Genomic DNA, 14,184 nt, shown 5'->3' on the forward strand with positions numbered 1-14,184 from the left:
AAGCAGCATAAATAAGATTCATGCGTACCTAGTTCTTTCTGGGACGAAATGATGTGCCTATAAAAGGCGACAATTGGACAATTCATCCACAGTCTTGGCCCAATTTCAACATTAGATCCATTTATTGGCTTTATTTAGGTTAGTAAGCAAAGTTTCAACTAAAAGATCTAAAATCCCCATCTTCTGTATACAATCAGCGTGAAATTCATAAATAAAACCCTTTTTCTAGCTTCCATCTCGCACCTCTCTACTTAGCTTAGCATAGTGATTTCTCTCAGTATTTGTATAAAATGTCCTAAAGAGAGATAGTCTTTGCCAGATAACCATGCTTTGAAGAGATTGCAGGCCCATTTCAAATCTGATCGCACACGTGCTCACACGCTTTGGGAGAAAGTAAAAAACAGAACGCCATAATATAGCTTCCAAAGTGCAGAGTTCTGAAAGTATGCCGGTAGGAACAAATTCCAAACCATAACAAAGCTTAGGTACTGCTTTTGCCAGATAGAATTGGGAGATGGAAGTGCAGAAAATGTGGCATATTTCCCATCCATTCTACTCATCTGTCTAGCTAAGGTGCATGTATTATCTCTCAAATAAGTTCTATAAAATAAACGTGTATTTGGATATAATCTGATAACCTAAGTATACCATGGAGGTTTTTACTTGCAGTTTATATTTGCCCAAGGACCACTGAAAAGGAATGGCACATTTATGTTTGCTGAAAGTTATTATCACTGACTTCAGCGGATTAAAACTTAAATTATTTGGAGTCATACTGATCGAAAGCGGTTAGTAGGCGCTGTAAATCTATAGCGTATGGTCGATTAGAAGGAAGTCATCTGCATAGGCTACCCATGCAGTTTTTACCCCCTCCTGTTCGTGGAGGTACACACAAAGCAATTAGCAGAGGAATGGCAACATCCGCTACATAAATGTTAAATAGACAGTGAGCCAAGATGCATCCCTGCCTCAGACCATTACCAGTTGGAATAGGCCAAGATAGTAGGCCCTCGCTATTTAGCCTGACTTGTATAAAGGAATCTTTGTGAATATGGATTAGTATTCGGAGCAAGGGCTCTGAAAGACCCGGTTTTTCCAGTTTTGTCCAAAGGGTCGGGAGATCAACATTTCAAAAGCCCTGCAAAGGTCCATAGGGACAATGGAAATTGGAGGTGAATCCCTGTCCATACTGAATGATGGAGTCTAGAGAGCAAAATACCACCACAATCCGTACACAAGGCTTTTCGAAACCCAATCTGATTAAAGCCCAAGATATTATTAGAATTACACCAATCCTCTATGTCAGGGGTCTGCAACCTGTGGCTCTCCAGATGTTTTGGACTTTGATGCTCATGATCCCTAACCATTGGCTAAGCTGGCCAGGAATGGTGGGATTTGTAGTCCTAAACATCTGGAGAGGAAAAGGTTGCAGACCCCTGCTCTATGTGCTCCAGAATCACATCAAATATCTTGGAATCCACATCCATAATAGCAATTGGGTGGTAATTAGAGGGGGAAGATTTATCTCCCTTTTTGTATATGGGTACAACAGAGGAAATCCTTGACGATGATGGCATAGACATAGTGGAAACAATGTCCCTGAACAGAACTCCCCAAATTGTCCACCACAAGGGCACATTCTCTTTAAACACTAAATTCGCAATGGGATTAGGACCAAACACTTTAAAGGGTTTTGCCCGAATAATTAAATGCTGAATGGCTTGCTCTTCTACTGGTATAACCCAATCAAAACGGATGGTCATGTTATCCAATTTAGTAAGCAGAGAAGACATAGGCTTATGAGGTTTTGTAAAGTGATCATACCAGGTTTGTTCTGCAATTGGATTAGTTTGCATGACCATTTCATTTACCTCCATTGCATTAAGTAATGACCATAAATTAGTGGTCTTGTGTTTTTTTAGAGCTTCCATTAAGCTTGTTAATTGTAATTGTTCCATGAAATTGAAGCTGGCATAAAAACTTACATTGCCAAAGCCAAAAAGTGGCAAGGTAGAATTAAATCCTTAAGGGCATTTTGGTTACTGGTGTTGCAGAAGATTCAGAATTTCAGAAGCACTATTGTTTGTGGAAAACTATTGGGCAGGCGAGTAGACCCGCATGGTGAATCCTTGCAGAAGTGGGCCTGATATGCGAGCAACCCAGATGGAAGTGGAAGTGCTGTGACATTATCCCGACAAAGATATCAATTGTGATTTATGATATTTAAAGGAGAGCTAAGAAGAGCTAATATTCATAAGAACAAGTTACTTATCTGTGGCAACGTTCTTTCGATTGAATGTTACTCCCACACATTCCTCATCTTTTGATGATATCTTTCCTGCTTCAGCTGCTTTGGAACATTTTTATCGATAGAGGGCGCTGTGTGCTGTCTCGTCGAGTCAATGTCCCTAGAGGGCCTCCGTTCAGGTGTCGGTATCATCAGTGTAAGTAGCGCACACAGCACCCGTTGGCTTCAGTTCTATTTTTCCCCTCCCAGAGAGGAAATACAAGGCGTACCATAGACCGTAGACTCACAGAAAGCATAAAGTATAAAGATGCGCAAATTCTATGGTGGGGTAGGCTGGGATGGGCGATGAGGAATACGTGGCAGGAACATCCAATCGAAAGAACGTTACCATGGGTAAGTAACTTGTTCTTCAAATGGATTGTGTCCTCCCAAGTACTCCTCATCTTTTGATAGACTCTCAAAGCAGTAATAATTTTGGTGGCGGGAATAGGAATTTTTCTCGTCCTTAAATGTGATCATGATGGACTGTATTAAGGACCGCCTATCCAAATTGACCATCTTGACAGGAAGATGAATCCAAGCAGTAATGTTTCACAAAAGTGTGAACAGATGACCAAGTGGCCGCTGAAATTATGTCTTTTACTGGAACAGCTCTGAAGAGCAGCAGAGGTTGCCATGGTCCTTGTAGAATGTGCGCAAACCTTCCTGCAGGTTTTTACCCCCTAACCTGTAACATTCCCTAATAGCCAGGATAATCCATCTGTATAGGGTCTGTTTTGTCACATCTAAACACAATTTAGGACCTGCATAGCCAATTAATAATTGGTCATTCTGATGAATTTTGGACATTCTTGATATATAAAAACCGAGAGCCTTTTTTGGGTTCAGCCTATGTAGGTAGAAAGATGATAACATTTTTTGTGACAAGCGGAAGTCAGACACTACTTTTGGTAGAAAATAAGGTTTCACAACCTGGTCTTTATAGAAAACAGTGTATGGGGGTTTACAGGAAAGTGCCTGCAATTGTGGGCTGACGTCAATACAATTAGCAGGACAGTTTTTAAAGTTAACAGTATTTTTTTACTCCAAATAACTTATTTAAATCAACATATCTTGAGTACAGAGACATTAATGCTTTCAGTATTGTGCGATATAACCATTTTGAGATTTCTAGGAGGACCCGTAGCTAATATGGGGCTTGACGACTCACCCTTCCGACCCGGCGGGGGCTGTGCACCTCACAGAACTGATCACAGCAGCGGGAAGCTTTGCAGCATAGGGGGTTTGGCCACCATAGCGGGGTATTTGCCAGCAAAGTCGATAAATGGGGACCACACAGAAGTACCTCTCATATCGTCCCTCACATATAGCTGTGATTTTGTCCGCCACCATTATGTCACAGGACCTGACCCATCACATCTGAGCCAGCGGGCCCTCAGGTGTCTTCCATGTCCGTGCTAGAACCAACTTTGCCGCCAGCAGGAGATGCCCAATCGAGGTGGCCATTGAACCAGTTAGGGGGAACACCTGCCCCTCTTCCCCCTCCCGCACCCCGAGATCACCACCAGGGTCAGCCCTGTAATATCTTTTATCCTTGCCAACACTTCCTTCCAGTATAGTTCCACCATGGCGCATGTCCACACTATATGAAACAAGGTACCCACCTTGCCACACCCCCGTCAACAGGTGGCCGAGTAACTTCTGTCCATGTAGTGTAGCCTCTCGGGGGGTTAAGTACCACCTGTAGCAAAATGTATAGGAGCGCACTCTGTCCGTTACACACCTGGAGGACTTAAGTATCCGTCCCCATATTCGTAGCCACTCCTCGTCGTCTATCGGTCTCCCCAAAACCTCTTCCCACTTGGTCATATACGGCAGGCATATTACAGAATCACCTGTGTCTAGGAGTTTATACATCCTCGGTATCTTCCCCCTCACAGTGCCATCCTATAGTGTCAGCTCTAAAGCAGAGAGGGTTCTCGTGGCCCCCTCCTTTATGCTTGGGTCGAGGCCCAGTGCCTCAATTGGGAGTATCTGAAGTGCTCTGATTCTTGTATCTTGAAGGTGGGTTTACATTTTCCGAAAGTCAAAGGATTCTTGTCACTGTATAACTGCTGTATGTATTTCAGTCTGCCCTCTTTCCACCTATGAAACCCCCCTTATCGCACCCAGGGCGAAACTCTGGGTTATTCCATACAGGAGTGAGAGGCCCTATCCCTCTCCTTATACCCCATCTTCGAAATGCCCTTCTAATGTAATAGAGCGTGCACTTGGTCATTGCTAATAGGGAGAAGCCCCCGCCCCCCTTCCCGGGTAATCCACATCCACATCCACATAAGGTAGCCCCGCCAGATCGATCAGTGACTGGGCCTGCTCAATTATTTTCCATTTTGGTTGCGAGGACTGCCCATTTCACGTGAAGACGTCCGATACCTGAGCAGCTGGGTTGTAACTAAACACGTCTGTGACACCCCCCCAGACCTCCCACCCACATTGGTTTCTGTAGTACCCTCTTAGATATTCGCACCCTTTTATTCCCCAATATGAAACCTAAAACTTTCTTTTGCAGGGTTCGGAGGTCGGAGTCTGGGATCCTGACCGTCAATGCAGAGCTCACAAACAGTAAGCACGGTATTAGGTTCATTTTGACTGCCACTTTGCGGCGGAAACAAGAGACCTCCTGTTTCCCCCACCTCCCTAGATCCTCAGTCAACTCCCCAAACAATGGGGGGAAGCTTGCTCGAAATACCTCAGAGGGCCCACTCGGGATACGAATTCCCAAGAACAGGACAGAATCGCAAGACCATTTAATGGGGGCCCCATCCAGATCATGAGATTTGCTATAATTCACCCTGAACTAGAGGCTCTACCGAACTCGTCTGGTTCCGCCAGCCCCGCTTCCAGAGTCGTGGCGACATCACTCAGTGTAAGCAAGACATCGTCCGCGTATAAGGACACCTTGAAATCTGTGGCCCCCACCTCACCCCCTTAAAGTTAACAGTCTTAATGGCCATGAATATATTGGTTCACAAGGAACGCATGTTAGAAATTTTAACACCAGATTGAGATCCCATTTAGGGACTTGGAATGGAATTGGTGGAAATACATTAGTAAGAGCCTTTAGAAATTAGTGCTTAAAAATTGAAAGCGCTGCCAGATTAATTGTTCCTATCTGGAGCTCCAGATTCTCTAAATGTAACAAAAAGGATAGCACACACAGAAAAGGATCCACATTCTTATCCCTGCAACAGCTGCTGAACTTGTTCCAACGGCACAAAGATTTTGTTGCCGGTGTTCTGGCCAAAAGCAAGATCTGCATTACGTCATCCGGGAGGTCCCAATACTTATTAATTCGCCGGTTGGTATTTTTTGCCAGGACTCGATTCTAAAATGGCGTTTGTGTTCTCTTCTGTGACTCCAACCCAAGTCGAGCCCTTTGTTCCACTTTTTGGCAGACTTCTCCACAGAAGCCTCCAAAAGTGGTGCCACTCTGTCTGGGTACCACAGGAGGTGTGGGAGGGGGTTTAGGCACCCTGGACTGAGTTACCTTGGTAACTCAAGTCGCACTCTTGTGTGATTGGCCCAAGTGGTGAGCCGGCCGGCTCACCACTTAGCATGTTTGATTGACAGCTAGGCTGAGTGAATGGGGGTATGCTGCATAAAAGCAGGGCTTTGGGGACTGGAACTTCAGAAGTCGCCACAGGACCTGAGAATCCGACGAGGGAGAAGCTGAGCCGACCTACCAGGACGACACCACCGTTGGAGCCCTGCAGAACCGACTCACCACTTCCCGACGACAGAGAAGATCTCCCTGCTGGAGAGGCTTCTTCCCCCGACTGGTGGGCACAACCAGTTTACCTTCCTTCTTCGCACCCCAGATCGGTTTGTGGTCGAACTGCCCGCGCCAAGCACCCCGGCGGCCGGATAGCCACTTACCACTGAACCGCGAATCAACGGACCGCTCCTTTTACCCGAGAAACTCCGCGGCTGGTTTCTTCCTTGGCAGTGCAACGGACTCCTGTCTTCCTCCCCGACGAGATCCTCTCTTCCCTCGGACGAAGCACCGACTTGCATCCGCTGCCAGGAACAACTGCCCCTGCTGGAGTATTCTGACCACTTTAAGGTACCGTGTCCGCCAGGCCTCCCTTTCTAAAGATTGCTACAAAGTAATAATAATCCCTTAACCTTCTGGACTGGGCTGGCCGCTTTGACCCTCTAACTGGTCCCTTTCTTCGGTCCAACTCCTTTTTGAACCGTTACAAGACTTTTGTGCACTGCAACCGTGTGACCTTGGACACATTTCGTTTTGATCCTCTTAAAGCGGATCTGGCCTACTGACTCTGAATTCACGGTGTTACTTTGCCTTCCTCTCTTGTTGTGTTCGTGAAAAAGTGTTGGGATCTGTTTCAACTTATTCTCCGCTTTTCTCTCCCTTGTTAAAACTAATTATTAGAGTGCCATCTATGTTAAGCGCTCACCGCTGTCCGAAAATAAGTGGGGCTTTACTTAAGACTTGTCTAAATATTCTTTTAAGGGAGTGTATATCTTTTAGTGACCGTGTTTTTGAATTGCTTACTATTAGTTCCTGTGTGTTTTTCTAGATGTGGTTTTAAATAAATAATGATATCTCTTTTATACCAAGCCCTGGTCAGTGTTTACTTGTTCTATTGTGTTCTCTTGACCTATTGTGAATACTCTGTATACTGCCTAACTCTTCTTGAGGGAAGTCTGACTGCTCAGCCACAGCTACCAAGTGAATCTGTGTGGTACAGACTGCCATCAAGTGGGTTTACTGCCAAACACCTGTAGTCCTAAATCTTTTGTAGTGGTCCCAGAGGGAACTGCACAGGTTTCTGCCTAACACCAACGACTGCTGATTGTCAGATCGTTGGCGTGGGCTCCCCACCCCGTGAGTGAGGCGACCATAACTACTGCCATCTCCGACAATGGTTGCCTAAAGGGTTCTTCCATCAGAATGTTGTCCTCGCAGGTCAACCACATAAGATCCTGTGCGTCTCTGCTTGGAACATGAAGAGGGTCTGACATTCTGCCCGAGAATTGGGACCACTGAGTCCTCAGAGCCCATTAGAGAGATCTCATTCTCAGGCACCAGGAAAATGCAGGATGCCATGAGCCTGAGCAACCTCAAAAAAAAAAAAAAAAAAAAATCTAAGCCCGGTAGATGCTGGGCATTCTTGAATTTGGTGACCACCTGCCGAACGTGTTCAGCCCTCACCTTGGGTGGCAAAGCTTTCCCCAAGGTTGTATCCAGTAGTGCTCAGATAAATTGGAGTCTGTGTCATGGTATCATGTAGGACTTCCTGTAATTGAGAGAGAAGCTCAGTGTTCGGGAATATTTCCATTTATGGGTAATTTTCCCCCCAGTTATAAACCCCCCAACATTTTGCTGTTGTCTGACCATCCTAGTCTGACTTTTACCAGCCTTCTGCTGTACTCCGCTGGGCTTTTGCTCATTTTGTTATGAGGAAACTGACTTAGTCGTTTGCTTTGTTGCTATATCTTAGCAACATTTTATCAGTGCACAATGTACCTTCCAGTACAGTGCGCTGGGGTCCCTTTTTCATTTTCCAGGCCCTAGACACCCTCAAAGGATTTTTGGTGAATCTACAAGTGTGTCCAGGACAGGGCTGGTGGCAGCAGTTACTTTTAAAGCATTTTTGACTCTTTTCTATGGTCCAAACTACATTTACTGCATTTGGCCCAGGACAGTGGCCAGTGCCTAAACGGGCCATGCCACGAGATCCTTTGTTCTGTCCTTTGGCCAATTTGTCCCTTTGCCTTCACCAGGTCGAGCAGACCCAGGAAATTCCTTATTTGATCATGCAGACCCCGGCGCAAACCGAAACTTTCAAAGGTTTATGTAAGCCTTGTGTGTATGCGCCAAGGATGTGGGCTTCAGCTGTCTAGTTCCAATACACATCCTTGGTGCCAGGATGTCTGGTGTGCTGGGATGACTGAGCACAGTGGTCCGTGATTGGTCCACGTCTGGGATGGCTTAACGTGAGCAGATCGCTTATTGGTTTCTCTTAGTTTTGGCGCGAAGGAGATTTAGAATAGGAGAAGGCACCTTACACCTATCCCAGGTCGATCTTCTGAGTTCACAACAAACTTAGTAAAGGAGCAGAGTATCCTGAACCAAACCTCTGGTGACCCGCTGGAAGGTTTGGCACCCTGACCCCGCTGTTGTCCCATCAGAGCCCCTGTTTCTCATTGATCATAGAAGGCCTGCAAGGGCGCTTTGACCCTTTGGAGTAGTGGGGCTAACTACTCTCGGCACCTCCTGCTTAACCTGTAAGCGAGCCTTCTCAGAAGTGTTCCTGGACCGCCCAGTGAACTAACCAGGTCATACGGGACGTTTCCCCTGGAACCGCGGCCGTTTCCAGTTTCGCCTAGAGCATTTGAGGACCGTAAGCTTATGGTATAAGGCACTCTCCAGCAGAGTTTCGACACCAAGCATTCATAGGTCTGGAATTAGGAGAGTCTGCCTGAACCAGAGCATACGCGTTTCCCGTGTCGCCCCGCTGTGGTGACAATCTTCATCCGTGCCTTGCTGCTTTGCCTCCCTGTGCCCTAAGACGAGCTGCAGTGGAACTGGCCCGATCTCTTCACCAGAAGCGGAGAAACTGCCACTGTCCTGCCACAGACTGAGGTCCCGGAATGCAGCCCCTGAAAGCTGCAGCGATGTGCAACTGCAGGATTCGAACCTGCTAACAAACTGGACTTGACTGGCGGAGTTTGGTCCGGAGTGCACCTAGACTTTTACGCACGAGTGTCCCGAGGGCCACTCTCCTTTGTTAAGGTAGCCTGTGCTACCGAGCTATACCCGATTCTTGGAAATCGCTCTGCCCTCTTGTGGAGACCCTCCCTGAATAGTGGGAGCTTATTCTTCATCTCCTCACCCACCTTCCTGAGTCACTACAGCCCCCTGAAGAAGACCCATTTTGAACTTAACCGCACGATTGAGTGCTCCGGCACTGAATGTACTTTTGAGCACAAGGCCCCACACTTCTTAGGGACTGAACTTCCTATTAGTTAGGGTTTGATCTGTTGAAGTACTGCTTAAAGTATATTCACACTGTGTGACCCCTTTCTTTGCAGGCTGTGGCTCTCTACTTGTGTAATATTCCTTTAGGCCACTAGTTACTGTATATGTTTTCTAGTTAGTGTGTTCGTTTTTTTTTTAAATTGCTGAGATTTACTTTCTGTTTGAGTTAAAAGGCCTTTAATAAGTGTATATGTATATACACCTGACAGAGTAATTTGTGGTGTTTTTTAATGTGTGTGCTCATTGTGGGCTTTCGATCACCCTAACCGCTCCCGAGACCTAGTCTTGGCCGCCGCCAATGCTACCTTAATTGGCCTGGCTTGTCTAGAAGGTTACCTTGTTCCAAGAAACTTGGCTGGCCTTCTGGACCTCTTTCCACCAGGTCAGAGTTCAGAAATCCATCTTAACAAATTGGTGTACAGCTGTGGGATCGGATTGCAGGTACCCAGTGTTGAGCCCTGGTAAAGGTACCCAGATTACACTTACCCAGGACACATAGTGACCTTAGTAGTAACTTAACTGTCAAGGCTAACTACCTATCTCAAAATATGGAAGCAATAACGAACGGCCAGGAGTGAAGGACTCATTCTCCATGATCGTCAACCACTTATAAACTTTCAAAAAACATTGGAAGTCAACTAAGTGCATCAGCAACTTAAACACTAAGGATGAACTAATACTGAAGAGAACAAAAGTTAATTTGATTTAAAATACCACTCACCTCCAAAGGATCCACATGTTAAGTGATGAAACACATGTTGAGGTTATCATACTTTCATAAAGGAGACTTGTAAAACAATTATAATTTGCATATATATGGAAAATTGAAAAGATATTTAAAAACTGAACTATAGTACAATAAATATCCACAAAAATGGAAAATTGAATACTTGTCATCCTTTACGCATGAATAACGAAGATCAACTTTTTCAGTCTTTAAACTACTGTTGGTCAAACACATCAGTGTATCTTTGTAACAAGCGAAATGGAAAACCAGAAACTTGAAAGGGAGTGAATGTTTGCATTATTACTTTGAATAATGAACATAACCTTGAATGCTTCCAAGTCAGAAACACTGAGAATATTGTGTAACGAGAGAGGCTTATCCGCTCAAGGTACCAAAGGTGAAATTATCCAAAGGATCATGGATTGGCAAGAGGTCCAACTCAATGCCATTACTTCAGATGAGAGTGCAGAAGGTGGTGGGGCTGCTCTCACTGACCGCTCTAGCAGAGCTGTTTCTGTCCCTGAAGAAAGGGATGATATAGAGTCCCAAGTTTTGTCTGTTGGTTCTGATGCTGAAGTCATGCTTGAATCCAAGAAGCAAGAACTGCTGTTTAAGCAGAAGGAGCTTGAGTTCAAAATGGCAAAGCTTAGATTTGAGCAAGCAGAAAAACAGAAGGATGGGGATCACCTGTTGGAACTGGCCAATATTCAGGCTGCAACTGGCTCCTCCAAGAGATCTAGAAATGGGTGTGGGTACTACTGTCATCCAAGGTTTCCTAAACATCTGCTCAGTATGTATAATGAAAAAGAATGACATCATGGACTGGCTAACTGTATTTGAGTATGCATGTGAAGTACAAGAGGTTGTGGATGCTGACAAGATTGCATGGCTGCTCAGTCAACTACCCCATTCTGGCTGCCGTGCTATTATGGGAATGTCTAAGACTGACAGAGTAGACTTTGCAAACTTTAAGCAAATTCTCATCTTAAAGTTTGGGAAGACTCCTGCTCAAAACTTAGATATTTAGAGAGTACATAAAGAAAGAAGGTAACACTTGAGTGTCCTATGTTACTGATTCCTTGAAAAACTTGACGGCTGGGTTGAAGGTTAGAATGTCACCTACCTTTGAGGAAATAGGATTAGTCATGCTTTTTGCATCTTGTTCCCCTGAGCTTAAACAGCACTTGGCTGATTCAAAGGAGATAGATCCTAAGAAACTGGCTAGTGCAGAAGATTTGAGGGTGTCACACAGAGTATCCCATAAGGACAAGACTACTCCTAATAAGCAGGAGGAGGGGAAAAAGAATAAAGATAAGAACACTCAGCCTGTGGAGAGAGTGGCAGGTTACACCGAGATGTTCCAGGGCTTCTTCGGGTGAACGTGCCCTGATCAGCCAATCCTCCTGGTAGGGGAAAACGTGAATCACTCCCTCTCCTGATACTCGCTGCCACAACCACCATTAACTTTGTGAAAACCCTCAGGGCCAAGGTTAGCCCAAATGGCAGAACTCGAAATTGATAATGAGAACTGCCAACCTTCAGTACCTTCTGTGCTTGTGATGGATTGCCACATGAAAGTAACCATCCTGAAGGTCCAATAATACCATCCAATCCTGGAGTTGGAGGGCCTGAAGGTTTGGAGAAAGGGTAACCAACTTGAACTAGTCCTTCCTGAGGCACTTGTTCAAGTTTCTTAAGTCCAACATGGGTCTCAATCCTCTATCCTTTTTGGGAATTAGAAAGTACGGGGAATACCAACCCTTACGCCTCTCCGCCAAAGGTACCGGTTTTATTGCACCTTTCTTTAGCACTGTCAAAATTTCCTGCACAAGGAGCAGATCTGGAATTTTGAAAGAGCTGTTCGCCAGTGGATAATCCTGAGGCCTTTTTAGAAAAGGAAGTGCCCAAGCACCTGAAGTAATGCCCAAGAATTCTTTCAGATGCTGAGAAAGTCTGCCTCCCACTGGGGTCATGTGGGCTAAAGCCTCTGAGTGGTTTTGAGGCGGCTGAGGGCAAAGCTGCGGCTGCTTGGGCTGATTTAGTACCTCTCCCTCGTCCACCACGAGGGAATCATCTCTGACCTCTATGAAAGGCTTGTCCTCTCCGTCTTCCAACTGAGGAGTAGACTCAAAAGGACTTAGCCCTCCAAGATGATGCACTGGGTTAGGAATGTTGAGGCTATCTAATGGCGGCACTGAGAGATTTAGCCGCTGCTTTTGAAGTCTGCAGTCTTTCCAGACTTTCATCAACCTTGCTGCCAAACAGCCTAGAGCTGTCAAACAGCATATTGAGGAGTCTAGCTTGTACATCCATTGCAAATCCGAACTTCCTCGAGAACACACAAACCTGCACAGCACAGTACTAGTTGCCATGGGTCTACTAATGCTATCTGCAGTATCCAGATTTGACTGGAGGCATTCACACATTGCTGCCTTACCATCCTTGACGATAGCCAGGAAGCTGTCTCTTTCTTCTCCTTCCGGGATGTGGTCAGCATATGCAATCCCACAGGGTAAACGTAAATGTTGACAAGGCACAAGTATTGTTAGCTGATTTCAAAGTCATACTTCCAGCAGTAAATATTTTTCAAGCCCAAGCATCCACTCGCTGGTCATCCATATCAGGAGAGATAGCAGGGTATGCAGATTGCATAATGGACGTAGCTGCCTGAACCACCAAACTCTCCGATGTTGGGAGTTTTGTTAAAAAAATATTCTGGGTCACTGCTTGATGGCCTATATTTTTTTAAATGTTTTTATTTACTGCTACTGCAGTTTCTGGTGTTTCCCAATTAGATGTTACACTTTTCTGGAGGGTAATACGAAAAAGGTAAAATTGGGTGTCTCTAGGGACCTTGATCCAATAAATCAGTTAGATCATCCTGCTCAAATGATGGTGCAGGCCTACTACAACCTAAAAGCTCAACCACCTTGCTCATCAGTTGTCTGTATGAAGAATCAGCGTGGTCAGAAGGATCTGGCTTCCCAAATTCCAATTCTGGAGAGGTATCTATACCACTGGCTCTCTGCAGGTTTTCATACAAGTCTTTTATGCTAGAATCTTCAGAGATTAATAAATCTGGCACATTTGGGGTACTAAATTGTAAGCCATATGGTGGTGTCTTGTCATCTGAGTGTTATCTTCATAAATCGAAAGTAAAGAAAATCCTTTTTTGGTAAGGGTTTGAAAATCTTATCTTGTGTTATTGGGGGCATCGAAAACTTCTAAGAAATCGTCCACAAAGACTTCGGAATTGGTGTTGCAGACTTCGAGATTGGTGTCACACTTCGACACTGGCGTCAACGGCTCCGACGCCGATTGCGTTGGTGAACCGTCAAAGTTGTCGACTTCTTATGCTTCCTCAAAGGAACATTCGAAGGACTGGACTCTTGACTTATCGAAGGCCTCAACGATTTCTCGTCGAAACGAGACTTCGATACTTCTCAATGTAACTCCGGCTTATGCCTGGAACTTGAAGATTCATAAGATTTCATCTTCCACTTCCCTTTGCCATCTTTATGCAGATCAACAGGAGCATGGTCTTTCTGCTTCTCTTTTGAGGGGGTCGGTCCGCCTTCTCAAAGAGGTTTAACATTTCATGTTGAAATGCATCCCACTTTGCTGGGGAGTCCGACTTGGTTGGACATTTGATTACCTCCGACGAGCAAACACTAGAGGTCGAAGGTGACCTGTGGCGTTGTTTCTTTGCCTTCTTGGAAGAAGACTAAGAATGACGCGATTGACTTCTCGATCAATCTCTTTTAGACTTTTTCAGTCAAGGAGGATCTCTCGGCTCTTCAGACTTTCTCTTTTTGGGACTCTTCGAATGAGACTTCAAAGGGAGCCTAACCACCGCCAATTTACCTTTACGCTCCCTTAGAGCCTTGTCGGTCATCGCATGACAGGAGTTACACTTCGAGGTACGATGTTCAGTTCCGAGACACCACAGGCAAATGCAGCGGGGGTTAGTGATCCACATCTTTGATCCACAGTCTTGGCATATTTCTTGAAGCCAATTTTAGGCATTGATGGAGTCAACGGTGAAGACATTTTTATATAGAACATTTCAGACGAAGTTCAATGAAGAACCGAAGCGTGCCGTAATTCTTCTAAACAAATGCTCAGAAAAATGGAACTGAAGCC

At 45.2% G+C, this 14,184-nt stretch overlaps 1 protein-coding gene across 1 annotated transcript in view; it reads right to left on the bottom strand.

The window, feature by feature from the left end:
* The window catches only part of NPHP3 (nephrocystin 3), a 1,212,810-nt gene that overhangs the window by 805,870 nt on the left and 392,756 nt on the right, over positions 1 to 14,184 (bottom strand). The gene's annotated exons all lie outside the window — the stretch shown is intronic.

Source organism: Ambystoma mexicanum, chromosome 2q (genome assembly GCF_040938575.1).
Source record: "Ambystoma mexicanum isolate Mex_15411 chromosome 2q, UKY_AmexF1_1, whole genome shotgun sequence".
Classification (NCBI taxonomy): Eukaryota; Metazoa; Chordata; class Amphibia; order Caudata; family Ambystomatidae; genus Ambystoma; species Ambystoma mexicanum.